Source organism: Lacerta agilis, chromosome 12 (assembly GCF_009819535.1).
Source record: "Lacerta agilis isolate rLacAgi1 chromosome 12, rLacAgi1.pri, whole genome shotgun sequence".
Classification (NCBI taxonomy): domain Eukaryota; kingdom Metazoa; phylum Chordata; class Lepidosauria; order Squamata; family Lacertidae; genus Lacerta; species Lacerta agilis.
The window spans coordinates 2,650,665-2,665,832 of NC_046323.1; the positions used below are offsets into that span (position 1 = coordinate 2,650,665).

A 15,168-nucleotide genomic window follows, 5' to 3' on the forward strand; every position below is an offset into this window, starting at 1 on the left:
GTTTTAAAAGGGCATGATAATAGAGGCATAGAGAGCACTGTGACTGTTAGTGATCGTAGGTACACACTGCTCAAGGAGCCCTGTAGCTCAAGATCACTGATTAACCTTTTAAATGAAAAAAAAATTGATCTGCTTACTACTCACTCCAGTGAACTGCAGGTGGATTATTTTTCACGTATTGAAGACCCAAGATATTTTATATACAGCCTGCTGAGATATCAGCTTTTAAGCTCTGAACCAGTTCCCAGTTCTTTGATAGAGACTCTAGAATTTAAACTGGAACCTCAAGGCCTGAAGGGAGGAGCAATACTAGTGGGTACTGCAAAATGCCCCCCCCCCTTCAAAGCCAGGCAGAACCATGAGCTGCAATTTTTTGTCTATGCCCCATCACCACAAAACTCTGTATACTTTTATGCATTTTGTAACTACTCCAGAATTAGGAAGTCAAAGAAAGTTGTCACTTTCCTGTTTCCTTTATCTTCATTACATGAAACAGCAGGTCTCCCAAGCAGTAAATCTCACCCAGTACACTTTTTAGCCTACTTGCAAATAAACAACACCCGAATTTTATAACTATAAATCAGAACTCGACACTTCAAGAACTTTCTGTGGACAAAATATTGAGATCAGAATCTTGAGGAAACTCAGCTGCTCCTGTTCTGGCCAAAGATTACGACTGTATAAGTCATTTGAGCCATTACTCTAATCAGTGACCTCGTTTTAAAGTGTGATGCTTTTTTAACAGACCTTCATTTCACAGCATGGAGAATGATCTGTAATGATGATGGTTCATATTAAATACAATAGGCAGTTTCTTTACCTCTTTGTAGTGAAAACTGTCACGGAAAGGAAGGTTCCTGTTTACCAGTCCACAAACCCTGTCTTCTGTTCTTTGGGTTTGACAATTTATGTTGCTTTAAATTTTCTGTATATATAACTCTTAACCCATTAGAGCAGGTCAGTAGCCATCTCATCAGAATGCAAGGTCAAACTGATAGTCATAGTTGAAAAACTTTTAAGTATGTTCAGTGGTTTTGGTATGCCCAGTTGAACTTTCACCACCTGGTGATGCTTTTGAAAGTCCCCTCAGTGTCAAAATCAGTTTGCAGTGGGGCATGGGGTGTGTGTGTCTAGCCTTCTGAGAAAAACAAGTCAAAGTCCTCCTGGGCGCTCAGAACTAGTTATACCATTCTTTTAGCTTCAGCATATCTCATATTTATTTTCATATATGGAATCCTTTCAACAGATATTTCTAGGCGCCATTTTGAAATTCTTATTCAGTGGTGCATTTTTCCAGCAAAAACCTGTCGGGTGATCTGTTTCTCTCTCTGTATGTATTTCCACATTTGCACTGCACTTTTTGAAATGCTATAGTGTTGCTTGCCCAATTGTAATGAGCCATATAATGATTAATAATCTGTATTTTTTCTAGGAGGTTAGGGTCTTTAGGTAAATTAAGAATAAAATGTAGCCTATCTCCTCAACATTTAGGGCAGTGACTTCTCTGGAATATTTGTTTGCTCGTTGCAGGTTTATCTGGTAATGTTGTTATTAGTTTGGTTTTGTGTTTTGTTTTGTTTTTTGCCTTCTGTGTTTTTCATTAAGGGATTAGTGGCAGAAATAATAACTGAAGTTGGCAAGTATGCAGAGAAAGAAAATGTCATTCGCTTCATCCAAGTGTTCCTCTTTGTTTTTATTGTACAAGTATGTTTTTATGCTTTGTGCTGCCCAGAGTGGCTGGGGCCACCCAGTCAGATGTGCAGCATGCAAACAAACAAACAAACAGTCTCATTGGGTGCTTTGAATAATGTAAAGGTGATTAATAATCTTTTAAAAATGTGATAAGGAGAAAACAAAACCAGGTGGTATAGTAGTAGACAAACCACTTGCCCGTTATCTTCTAACTGCATTGGGAGAGTGGGAAATGCCCCATCACCTTTAATACTGCAAGGAAAGCATGGGGTGGAGGTCATTTTTAAAAATAAGCTTATTTATAATTTTCATGTAAAACAAATAAACATTTCAATAAAGAAATTAAAAAATTCTCACATATCGAACTTCAACTTCCCTTCCCTTCTTTCAGCGGTTCAATGAATTTACTCTCTTTCCCCCCTTCTGCACGTCCCAATTAACTCTGCACGTCCCAATTAACAAATGATTTCCATTCCTTGATAAAAAGTCTGTTGTCTTGATTTCTTATTCTTCCAGTAAGTTTTGCTGTTTCTGCATAGTGCATTCATTTCTCTAACCATTCTTCTTTCACCAGGACTTTTTCTTCTTTCCATTTTTGGGCAAATATCATTCTTGTGGCAGTGGTTGCATGCATAAATAAAAGATTAGGGTCATTTTAAAAATGTATATATTTTTCAGAACTGCTATTAGAATCATAGAATCATAGAGTTGGAAGAGACCACAAGGGCCATCCAGTCCAACCCCCTGCCAAGCAGGAAACACCATCAAAGCATTCCTGACAAATGGCTGACAAGCCTCTGCTTAAAGACCTCCAAAGAAGGAGACTCCACCACACTCCTTGGTAGCAAATTCCACTGTCAAACAGCTCTCACTGTCAGGAAGTTCTTCCTAATGTTTAGGTGGAATCTTCTTTCTTGTAGTTTGAATCCATTGCTCCGTGTCCGCTTCTCTGGAGCAGCAGAAAACAACCTTTCACCCTCCTCTATATGACATCCTTTTCTATATTTGAACATGGCTATCATATCACCCCTTAACCTTCTCTTCTCCAGGCTAAACATATCCAGCTCCCTAAGCCGTTCCTCATAAGGCATCGTTTCCAGGCTTTGACCATTTTGGTTGCCCTCCTCTGGACACGTTCCAGCTTGTCAGTATCCTTCTTGAACTGTGGTGCCCAGAACTGGACACAGTATTCCAGGTGAGGTCTGACCAGAGCGGAATACAGTGGTACTATTACTTCCCTTGATCTAGATGCTATACTCCTATTGATGCAGTCCAGAATTGCATTGGCTTTTTTAGCTGCTGCATCACACTGTTGACTCATGTCAAGTTTATGGTCTACCAAGACTCCTAGATCCTTTTCACATGTACTGCTCTCAAGGCAGGTGTCACCCATCCTGTATTTGTGCCTTTCATTTATTTATTTTTTGCCCACGTGTAGTACTTTACATTTCTCCTTGTTAAAATTCATCTTGTTTGCTTTGGCCCAGTTCTCTAATCTGTTAAGGACATTTTGAAGTGTGATCCTCTGGGGTATTAGCCACCCCTCCCAATTTGTTGCAAACCTGCTCAGGATGCCCTCAAGCCCATCATCCAAGTCATTGATGAAGATGTTGAATAAGACTGGGCCCAAGACAGAACCCTATGGCACCCCACTAGTCACTTCTCTCCAGGATGAAGAGGAGCTACTGATGAGCACCCTTTGGGTTCAGTCAGTCAGCCAGTTACAAATCCACTGAATGGTAGCATTGTCTAGCCCACATTTTACCAGCTTCTTTACAAGAATATCATGGGGCACCTTGTCAAAGGCCTTGCTGAAATCAAGATAGGCTATATCCACAGCATTCCCTTCATCTACCAGGCTTGTAATTCTGTCAAAAAATGAGATCAGGTTAGTCTGACATGACTTATTTTTCAGAAACCCATGCTCACAGACCGTTTATTAGTTATGTGTCTCAAACAAACACTAATAAAAACTGGTTACAGGTAGATAACCGTGTTGGTCTGCCATAGTCAAAACAAAATAAAAAATAAAAAATAAAAAAAATCCTTCCAGTAGCACCTTAGAGACCAACTAAGTTTGTTCTTGGTATGAAGTCTGCATGCACACGAAAGCTCATACCAATAACAAACTTAGTTGGTCTCTAAGGTGCTACTGGAAGGATATTTTTATTTTTTATTTTTTTATTTTGTTTTGACTAATAAACTGCACACTATACCAAAACTGTTCACCAGAGCTCAGCAGAATGCATTCCAGGACTCAGAGGATGGGGGGAAATAAATGAGAATTGCCTTATTTCATCCTTAATTTAATGGCAAACATGGTTTACCGTTAAATATGAACTATATAGGCTGTGATTTGAAATTTCATTTGAGCTGTCCAGTTGTCAACTGAGACTGTTTACTGACAACTCTAAAAGAAAATCAGAACTGCTTCCCCCTCCCCGCAACACCCCCCCCCCTCTTATGCTAGCCCGGGTTTGACATTGGGATAGTCTCTGGCCCCTTGTAGATTGAAAGAAGTAGATTGAATAATGTGGACAGTGTGCTGCCCCTTCTGCAAATTGCTGGTGGCAATGCTCTGTAATGTGTTCTTTTGCTGTGCTGTAGCTTGCTCTGCGTTAGATCTGGAGCAGGCTGTATTAGTAAACCAGTCATAACACTTCAGGTTAAATGAATTTATTAAATGAATAAAAAATCTAACTTCGTAATTGATCTGATTGTAGTTAGAGTAGCAGAAATGTATAAAAACCCTTCAGCAACTTTTTACTCTTTGGTTAGGCTGTGAAGGAGAGTGAGGATGTCTAGAAACTAGAATTTCTAGTTTCTTTGCGTGTAAGTCCCATGCAGAGAAGTCAAGGTGCATCCCCAAAGGGGAGAAATGATTTATTATGTTTGGATAATAAGTTCAGCTTGTAAAAATGCATGCACAATTCAAAACAACAGTTCTCTCTGTGGCATGTTGAGCCATGGAATACTCTGCCTTTTAATCTCCATCAAAGCTGGAAGTGAGGGGGAATAATATTTCTGGCATAAAATAAAAGGGGTTTGATAGCTGCAGCTACTATTGCAGGAGTGCTAATAAGGAAATGACCCTGAGACAGCATATAAGGAAGCAAAACAGCAAGGTTGCACAGCTTGAATAAAGCAGCATCTTTTAATATTTGAAGTGTGTTGTTTTTTGCAAGCAAGTCATGACCTTTTTGGACTAAAGACAATTTTAAAATACTGTTGTTTCAGGTGTAAGCATGCTTTGCTTAGGTGCAATTTTCCCACTGTGCAGCAATGTTGTGATACAGGGAGGCAGAAGAAAACTTGATGGGTTTATAAAAAATATTTTCTCACAGACTCTTTATTTTTGCCTGTCTTTATTATATCATAACATACATAGGGCTATCAATCTATCAAGGGCTAGCTCAAATATAAATAGCAGTACAGTGGTACCCCAGGTTAAGAACTTAATTCATTCCGGAGGTCCGTTCTTAACCTGAAATTGTTCTTAACCTGAAGCACCACTTTAGCTAATGGGGCCTCCCGCTGCCGCTGCGCCGCCAGAGCACGATTTCTGTTCTTATCCTGAAGTGTTATTTCTGGGCTAGCGGGGTCTGTAACCTGAAGCGTATGTAACCTGAGGTACCACTGTACTGCACTGGGGATGTATATATTGCTGGGGGGGGATATAGAAATAGTAAAACTAAAAGTTGAAATGTGTGTGAGAAAGTTGTATTTGCAAGTGAACCATGAGAGAAAGAATGAAATGTATACAGGAGCCATTGCTATAACTGATGAGAACAAAGGGAGAGGTAGAAAGTTGCTATGCCTCATGATTAAACTGTCCATCATCATCGTCGTCATTTTATTTGTATGCTGCCTTTCCATAGTTAAAACCATGCTGAAGACAGCTTACAACATGAAAACTTTTCCATAATCACAAACATAACAATTAAAAACAAAATAAAATAAAAAAATCTTTCCAGTAGCACCTTAGAGACCAACTAAGTTTGTTCTTGGTATGAGCTTTCGTGTGCATGTATCTGAAGTGTGCATGCGCACGAAAGCTCATACCAAGAACAAACTTAGTTGGTCTCTGAAGGTGCTACTGGAAGGAATTTTTTATTTTATTTTGTTTTGACTATGGCAGACCAACATGGCTTACCCACCTGTAACTATAACAAAAGTAGTCATAAATAACACATTAAAAAGTTGAACAACTCAAGGTTGGGCAAGGCTGTCATGGGGTAATTTCAAAGATGAAGGCAGGAATTGAGGTCTGCTTACTCTTTAAGAGTTTTGGGGCCGCCACTTGAACTCCACTTCAGGCAGTACAATGTCTTAAAACAACTGTGAGCATTAGTGGTAGTAGCCTGATTAATTTTTTAAAGGTGTTCAAACAAATTTATTTTAAATGGTTTTTGCCTGTAAATCAGCATGCATTTGTTTTTATCTGAAAAGTGGAGTAACTGAGGTTTCCCGTTATTGGTCACCCCTCCTGTTTTTGTATTGACATCTGTGGGAGAGGGTGGCCCTGCCCCATGCATGCAGAGAGGTGCTATCCTTTATTCCAGTGTTGTCCCACTATAAAACCAAGAGCCCAGGTGCTTGCAGACCACTTTTCAAATTGATTCTCTTTCAAAGATGACTCATCATTCTCCTTGCCATGTGTGCAGATAATCAGCAAACCACAGTAAAACTTGAAGGGACATATTCGTGCTTTTTGAGTCTGTGAAGTGATGGACTGTTCTTCGAAGTCATAACTCTTTCCCCAACAATCTGTGTAGTGGAAAATACAAGGTCCATGTATCCATTCTGTTCAAATGATTTGTTCCGTTAGGAGGATGGGAGGAGGAATCTTCTGTATGTTTTTATATTATAACATGATCTGAAGCAGGCAGGTGTTGTCCAACGAAGCTTTTCTGGACAAATAACAGTTCGTGCAAGTGCTTAACTTGTACAATCAGTGCAATTTCAAGAGATTCCTCCTCCTCTCAGAAGAGACAGTTTTCTGTGAGTTCTCACCTACAGTGTTTGAAGTAGCACTTGACATTTCCCAGTTGCTACCATTAGCTACTGGATCCATACATGAAACCTAAACTTCTCTAGAGGAAGCCATGAAGCATCTCATTCTGGCTGTGGAGACAAAATCTCTTGTACACACAAGAGAAAATTAGCCTACAAGCCCCTCTATGAATAACAAAAAAATAAAATAAAAAAATACCAGCCTCCTCAGCTGAGGAATTCTATTCCCAGTGAAGGCTTGCCAAAGTCAAATTCAAGTGAGAGAGCAGCTGTTATTGTCATAGACATGTTCCAGGCAATAACTGCAAACCTCATGGTTCACTGCTTACAAATTGTGATTCACATGCAAGCAGTTTTTGGTGTCTGTTGGTTCTGCTCCATGACCATCTTACTTGAACTGTGCTCAAGGTCTTCTGGAAGAAAAATGAAACTATGGCTCTACACGGCAAGGAATAATCTGGCACTGACGTAGGTTTTTAAGTGGAGGGGTTTTCTTTTCCGTATGTTATCTGCTTCTTAGGGATGGGAGAGGCTGGGGATTGAACAGGTCTTTCTGTCTTTACACATGTACAAGGATGAAGGTACTTTAGGGATTTTGCTGTTTATAGAAGTCAGAGAAGCAAGCTGTGTTCTTTTTCATTCAGCTCTATGGAACTTGTAATTAAATGTGAATAGCAAATCACTGACCATAGAAGATGAACTTCCTTTTCCCCTTCTCCCTACTTTTGCCAAGCCAATATTTGCATTTGGCTTGCTAAACACTGTTTTTGCTTATAAATATAATATTAAGTCTGTCAGGTCAGCTGTGATTAATTATTAGCCAAAGAGTGGTGGAAAAGAAAGCAGAGGCTTGGGACCAAGATGAGTAGAGTTTGAGATAGTAAACCCAGAAGGAAGATTATGCCTCTACATGTTGCTCACAGAGCAAGCTCTGACGCAGATATGGGTGGTTTGATGTCCTGCTGTGTTTGCATTTTGAATTGAGAGCCTCCCATAACTTTGCACAAGAGTGTGCTTAGGTGATGTTTGAACAGGAAATTGTAATGTACAGAACACCTCAATTCTGAATAAAAAGGAAATGAATCACAGATTCATTGTCATTCTTGTGTTACCAGCTCAGTCGTGTGTCAAGGCCCCAGGCCCTACAGTTCCCTTTGATAATAAACACACAGACTCAAGTATTTAGGTTTATGGGATAAAATAGGCCACAACTTTCTTGGTTACAGATGTGAGCTGTTTGGCTTCAGCATTGGGTGAAGCCAGACTATATCTCAACTCCTGCCTGTCTACAGGGAGTCCAATTAAGGGTAAACCACCAGTAGGAGGAGCCCTATGACTTACATCAAATGAGGGGTCCCCGTTAGGGTTGTGGCATGGCCCTAGCCCACATCCAGGCATCGGACAGGATCCACACACACACACACACACACACACACACACCGGATCCCTTTAACAGGATGCCCTTATTGAGGAGGTGGAGGCTACAACCTCCTCACCATTAAACAAAGGCTTACCCAATGCCTAACCGCCACTCGAGCCCAAATGGCTCGCTGCCAACACCCTCACACCTGCAACCAATCTCTGATGCCATCTCCAATATAATTCACCTGGGTATTATTTCCAACATCAGAAAGGTGAATGCCATCACGGAACAAGGCCTCCTGGTTGAAAGTGATGGCAGGGTGTCGTATCGCATGGCCATTCAAATGTTGCACATTCTGTGCAACGGCACGGTTAGCTTTCTTTCTAGCACTATTGATTGCAACTGGGTAAGGACAGTCACGCCAACAGCGCCTCTCCAAAAGCTGGGACCAGAATAAGGTTAAGTCTGGGTATAGGGCAGCAAGCTTGTCAAAGTCCTCTTTGTAGCTCCAGGTTAGGTCAGTGCCCTTCCTTAGAACCAAGTCGTTCTCCCTCGGCTGAATAACCAATGCATCAGGGGGGCCATGCAGTGCAGCTCTGGTCATCACAATGGACATGAATTCATGTCTTTTCATACCACATCAACATTATTTGGGAGCCCCAGGCTGCTTTCCTTGCCTGTAGCGATGGCACACATGCAGGCCAAATGGGCTATGCTGTGTCCCACTAACCAGATACTGATCGCAGGGGTGCCTGAAAATGAAGGAGCAACAGGGTGTAGTTATTGAGGTTTTCTTCCGGGTGTGTCTTCTGTAGGCATTAGATCTCCAATGGCCTATATCCTTAATCCTGTCTGTGGGGAGGCCTAAATCCTAAAGGAATGGGCTGCAAAATCCATAGCCAGGAGGCCACAGATAAATTGATGTCTAGCCAGGCAAGAGCGGTCTTGGTGAATAAGGAAGGGGGCGGGGCCAGGAGGTCCTGGACAAGGTCCCTTGTGCTCTGAAGCTGAGAGCCTGATAAGAGCACCTTTACCTGTTTTGGAGCGACAAATGCGGATTACCAATTCTTAGGGGCTCAAATTTATGTCCTTCAGCAATAGTCCTCTGGAGAAGGTGCCAAGCTCACCCTCATTGACGCATTCGCCCACTCCGAGGGCCCCAAAGAATGCAATGGTATACGCTGCAGAGAATAGCTGGCATTCATATTTTGACCAGTACATGTGTCTTAAGACCCTGTGAATACAACAAAGGAAGCCAAATGTGATTGGTTTTCTACCCTCCATGTTTGGGGGTTGAAGTCTATGCCACCCTTCAGTCACCCTGTGGGCAACAAATGCTGCACAGGCATCAACAGAAAAGATACATTTGCTGAAGAAGGCAATTGTGGCACAGGTATGAATATATAAGGTGTGTAAAATAGACAGGTGCAGCACTAGATCAGATTGTTTTCACAATTCAGTTTTCTTGTAGGCACATAAAAACTGCTATAGAAGTGAAATATATTTTGCTTGTTCTATTCAAGTTGTCCTTGAGCAAGGAAGAAGCACAGCAATAGTCATTTCCGTGAACAACTGCTTTTCAACTCTACTGGCTGGAACCTACAGTCTAAGGTGGCATCTTGTTTCTCATTCTGCTGTGCTGCATTGGGGAGATGCAGGATCAGTACCATAGCAAAACAGTAAATGACAAACCCCTTGGCATTGACCCTGGAACTCATGGTTTGGCAATTTTTGACAAGATCTCCACCATTTTACTCTGCACTCCTAGTTTCCAGAGTAATTTCAGCCTAACTGTCCTCAGGTGGCATGTTAAATCCCAGGTACAGGTTTTGTTCTGCCAGTGTTGATGTATCTGTAATGCATATTGTGCACATTGAACATAACATAGGTACAGAGGTGTCAATCTGTGAAGAATCAGGAAGAGAACTGGAGCTGAGAGACAGGAAATTTCTTTTTAGAACTCAGTGGTGCTTCAGTGTGGGGAAAACTCTCAGGAAACATTTCTGTGCACTCTTAAGCAAAGGGTGTTATGTGCTTGGAGGTCATTCATGATACAATTATTTTTTATATATACATGTCCACAAAGTGTATATAGTTAATGGCAGCATGTCTGAGGGGCTGCAATATTTCTTGATACTATACAGGAAAATTTGCATACAGATGTAGCCCTTGGATCAGCATCTAGGATTGATTTCAATGTCTAGGAGAAATTCTTCCTCTTTTACGTTTTTGATCAAGTCTCCACCCGAGAAACCTTGGGCTCCAATTTGGGTGTCTGAATAGCAGTGTTCACTCAACATGCATACACTTCTAAGATCCGTGCAAGCAATTGTATTTATTCAGCTAGCGAACAGCAGTGGATCAACAAGACATTAGCAATACAGGGCACAGTCCAATCGTCCCAAGGTCCAACTATGCTAAAGGCAGTTTGTATCCGTAGCCCTTAGTCAAAATCAGTTCAGGGGTGCAACCAATGATGGAGGTTCTTCTGAACACAGAATTTGAGAGCATTGCAATATCTCGTTCCAACAGAGAGGCTGCAGCCAATGTGGTATGTTGCATATGCGACTCCAGTCAGCAGACAGCTGCAGAGAGGCTGCTGCAGCAACCAGCAGCATTTTAGGCTTCTGCAGCTCCAAACCAATAGGAATTGCTAAGGCAAATCCAAATGTTTTGGCTCCCCAACACTGCAAACCCGGAAGTGAGTGTTCCGGTTTGCAAACGTTCTTTGGAACCCGAACGTCCGGCGTCGCTTCCACAGCTTCCGATTGGCTGCAGGAGCTTCCTGCAGCCAATTAGAAACTGAACCTTGGTTTCTGAATGTTTTGGAAGTAGAAAGGTCTTCCGGAACGGATTCCGTTCAACTTCCGAGGTACAACTGTACTAGGCTAAATCTAATATTCCCCTTCTAGGTGTGATTTCAGTGATTCCCTCTTCAAGTGTTCTGCAAAAGAGTTCTTCTCTTCAATATTCTTTACCTAGCAGTCTCTCTCTGATCAGAGCTGTGACCCCTGCTCTCCAGAGGTCATTTATGTTTTGGGCAAACCAGTGTCCAGCAGCACTCTGAATGAGGGTAGCTAGCTGACAAGAAGACCCAGGCACCCTTTTGCTCATTATATTGTTCAGGCAGTTACAGTAAAGACAGTAAAGACGTAGGAGTGCAACTCTGTCCAATGTGCAAATGAATGTGACATGCTGGGTTCAGATGCTATATTTTTTCCTGCACTTTCTGCTTCCAGAAGAAGGTGGAGCATGTTCATTTCTCTACAGCTTTGCATAGATATCAAAATAGATTCTACTTCATATGCTTTCCCCCTTTTTTACATTTGAAATTTCACACTCGGTGTGTTTTTCCATTTTGTTCTTCCAGTCTTATAAAAAAAAATTGTAGGTAGTGTGCTGGAATTTGAAATGAAATCATTTTGTACAAATGTAATCTGTCAGGGCATTCTGTGGGGTTGGCAATTCTGCAGTTTATGTTGTAGTAGTTCTTTTAATCAGACTGATCATTCTTGTGCCGTGAGCCAACGTCAAACAGTATATTTGTGACCTTGTATGTGAAAGTGATCACACAAAATGGAACATCAAAAATATTTTGTTACTTTTGCCCTAGTCAGTTCAAGGTTCAATGTGAGAATTCATTTGAAAGAATGAACACTGTATTCTGACCTTAGTTAAAGATTGAAAAGAGTTCTGAATGTTGAAAATGTAGTAAGAGTTGATAAATAGCTACTACACCAAGCCTTCACTTCAGAGAAGAAACACATTTTATTAGTTTTGCTATTAGCGGCATTCCTTTAAAATGTGTAAAAAAATGCTTTGCTGGATCAGACCAAAGTCCTGTTCTAATCCAGCATACTTTAAAAAAAAACACAACCCACACATACAGTCTTTTTACTTATTTTCAGTTTTTAACAAATTATACCAAATTAATACAGTTTAAACCATTTCCCCATAAAACTGGCTCCCATGTCCATTCTTTGATGTGTTCATAAATTCATCTTATTGCTGCTTCAGAATCCCATTCTCTTTTTAAAACTCCACATTTCCAATAATTCTCTTATTTTTACAATGGTTTTTAATTCTTATTTTTAATTTATAAAACTTTATTCATCAACTATCCATTTTTCAATTCCTGCATGTATATTAAACATTTTTTCTTTATGTGTGCGTGCATATTGCTTTCAATCCATGATTATATCAAATTTAATTAGTAATAATCCAGTCCACTTTGTCAAACTCTTTCCATTCACAAGTTTCTTTCAATAACTGTCCATGTTCTGATTTTTGCCATAAACAGTCCTTCTCCAATTTGTCTCAGAAGATCTGCTGCCAGCCAGAACCTCAGGAATCTCAAGGTTGCACATCTGACTCCGCTTCACAAAGGAGGAGATCATATTTCCTCAGATAGCTATTCCACTCTCTTCCTCTCCTCCTTACAATCCAAATCACAATCGATGTTGCCAACCATGAGAGATTCCCCCACTAGACCATTTACAGTTTTTCCTGAGAGCTCCTCCTGCTCTCTACAGACGTGATAATCCTCCATCAACATTGCAAATTGTAATCTACACCTTAAGATATTTAAAACATCATCATTTACATTGCATCTTTAGATGTTATAGCCTTAACCCACAACTCCAACACCAACCCCCTTATTCACTGTCTCAAACATAGCTGTCAACTTTCCCCCCTTTTTAAGGGAAATTCCCTTATTCTGATTAGGATTCCTCGCAAGAAAAGGGAAAAGTTGACAGCTATGGTCTCAAAGCAATTACCAAAGTAGCTCAAATCTTTACACACCCAGTTTTAGCTCACAAACCTCCAGCTTCATAAACATTTACTTAAAGTGGTGTTTTTTAAGCCAGAGAAGGTAGATTTTAACCCTCATATTTAGTAGTAGTAAAAATAATAATAACACTACCTCTCTTTTATACATTTTCTGCTACGGCAGGAATTGTAATTCAGACCTTATTCCTTCCATTTGATAGTCAAATTAAAATGGCAGCTGTTAGTAACATCTTGAAGGGACCACTCTTTCAGTTTTGAATCCAATATTCCGAATTGTAAAGGTTCCTGGCCGTTATAGGACAGTGGTGGCCAAACTTGGCCCTCCAGCTGTTTTGGGACTACAGTTCCCATCATCCCTGACCACTGGTCCTGTTAGCTATGGATGATGGGAGTTGTAGTCCAAAAACAGCTGGAGGGCCAAGTTTGGCCGCCACTGTTTCAGGAGATGGACATGGAGACTGCCTCATCTCAACAAGGAGTTTGAGACCCAACGTCCCCTTCCACCTGACACCTGGCAGAGGTGTTCTCCAGGACATCTGTGAGTACCCCAGCCTCCTGAATACCCTCGGGAGTTACAGAGAGCATTCCACCCTTTGCCTGAGTCTCTCCCGCTAGTGGGAGAGTTGCTGCCATCTTGCAGACCAGAACAGGAAGCCACTAGTCTAGCATTCTGTTCCCACAGTGGCCACAATGGCAAGCCCATATGGGTGATGTTAAGACAGTAGCTTTCCCCCAGCATGATGCCTCTGCTCCTTGAGGCAGCATATAGCCATCATGAACAATAGCCATTAATATCCTTAAACTTTGTGAATTTTATCTAGCCCCTTTTAAAGTTAAGTTGGCCACCACCAAAACTTGTTTAACTCTCCCCCTCAGTCACTCAGACATACTGTTTTTTCCTGCATGTTTCCCCTCTGTTGCATTGTTAGATCATGGTCTCTTTCTCTGCAGTTGGTTACATGTGCATCAGGAGCTTGAAACAGGACCTTTGTGTCGGGCAATGACCCACCACTCTGTGAGTTTCTGGACGTGTTGGTTGATACAGAAGTGATCCTAGCCAGCCAGGTCTGCCAGAAGGCTCTTAGATCCTCTGCATTCACTTGGTCTGGGTGACTGGTTGCTGAGGCAAGCAACTGGGGTCTCTGTCTGCTATGGCTGACTTCTTGCCAGCAACATTGCAGATAATGTGCCCCCTCTCAAGTAAAGAAAAAATAGACTTTGTAGCACTGGGCACCTGGCAGTGATTATATACAGTTCTCTTTGCACCATTGTGGTTGACATGAAGTAGAGCACTGTTAATTTTAGATATATAAAAATAGCCTTCTACCTGATTGGAGAATTGAGCCCCCCAACCCCACCCCTGGCAAAGTAAGTGCTTTGATGAGTTAAGCAGGTCATATACAAAATTACAACTTGCATTTCACATAGATGAATTTAAGTGCTATTCTTCTTAAATAAGTTAAAAATAGCTGTGTGTGTGTGTGTGTGTCGTTCTGCCTTTGCCATATAGGTAATAATAGAATGTGAGACACACAATAATCTCCCCCCCTCCCGGTTACCCATAATAACCTTAATTGTTAACGTGTAGAGCTATTAGTCATTCCACACTGAAAATGAGTAATTAGATCTCTTGGGATACATTTGGGTTCCCAGCCAAAACCATGCCAGTGCAATAAACCTTACACATTGGGCATTTTGAAGTCTATGTCGATGATTGAAACACAAAAGCAGCAAAGGCTTTTGGTGGGCTTTCTGGTTTTACTTTGCTATATTGATACTGCTATTGATCCCATATACGTTTCATCACTTCACTCCCGTTTTAATATGTAAATGATTATATTGCTTTGCTGCTGCTTTTTATTGCTTTAGGGTGTGATTTGTAAGTCATTTGAATACTGTTCCATAGAAAAGAAGCTTTAAAATATTTTAAGCAAAGACAGCTAGATGCAGTACAGTTGAGTGTAATGTGTTATCCCACTTCATTACAACTGGGTGTGTTTCTTCAGGTTGGTGCTTCAGTTTGTAAATGCCCCCAAATCCATTCTATTTATCTCAAAACAAAATAAATAAAAAAAATTCCTTCCAGTAGCACCTTAGAGACTAAGTTTGTTCTTGGTATGAGCTTTCGTGTGCATGCACACTTCTTCAGATACACATATATTTATCTTCAGATATTTATCTCAAGTGGTTGGCTACTGTGAAAACAAGAGCGTAGAACTTGGTGGGCCTTGGGTCTGATCCAGCAGCTTCCGGGCTCTTCTTGTGTCATGTAGGCAATAATTTACACATCTCCAGTAGGAGAAACAGAT

The 15,168-nt window shown here is 41.0% G+C and overlaps 1 protein-coding gene across 3 annotated transcripts in view; it reads left to right on the plus strand.

Moving 5' to 3' along the window:
* EGFR (epidermal growth factor receptor) overlaps nt 1–15,168 on the plus strand; it is a 148,455-nt gene that overhangs the window by 86,184 nt on the left and 47,103 nt on the right. Inside the window, exon 1 of one of the 3 annotated variants that reach the window (XM_033164876.1) lies at nt 9,443–9,461. The exons of the other annotated variants lie outside the window; for them this stretch is intronic. The gene's annotated coding sequence lies outside the window, so the exon portion shown is untranslated. Of the gene's footprint in view, nt 1–9,442; nt 9,462–15,168 lie in introns of those variants that run through there. 3 annotated transcript variants of the gene reach the window in all.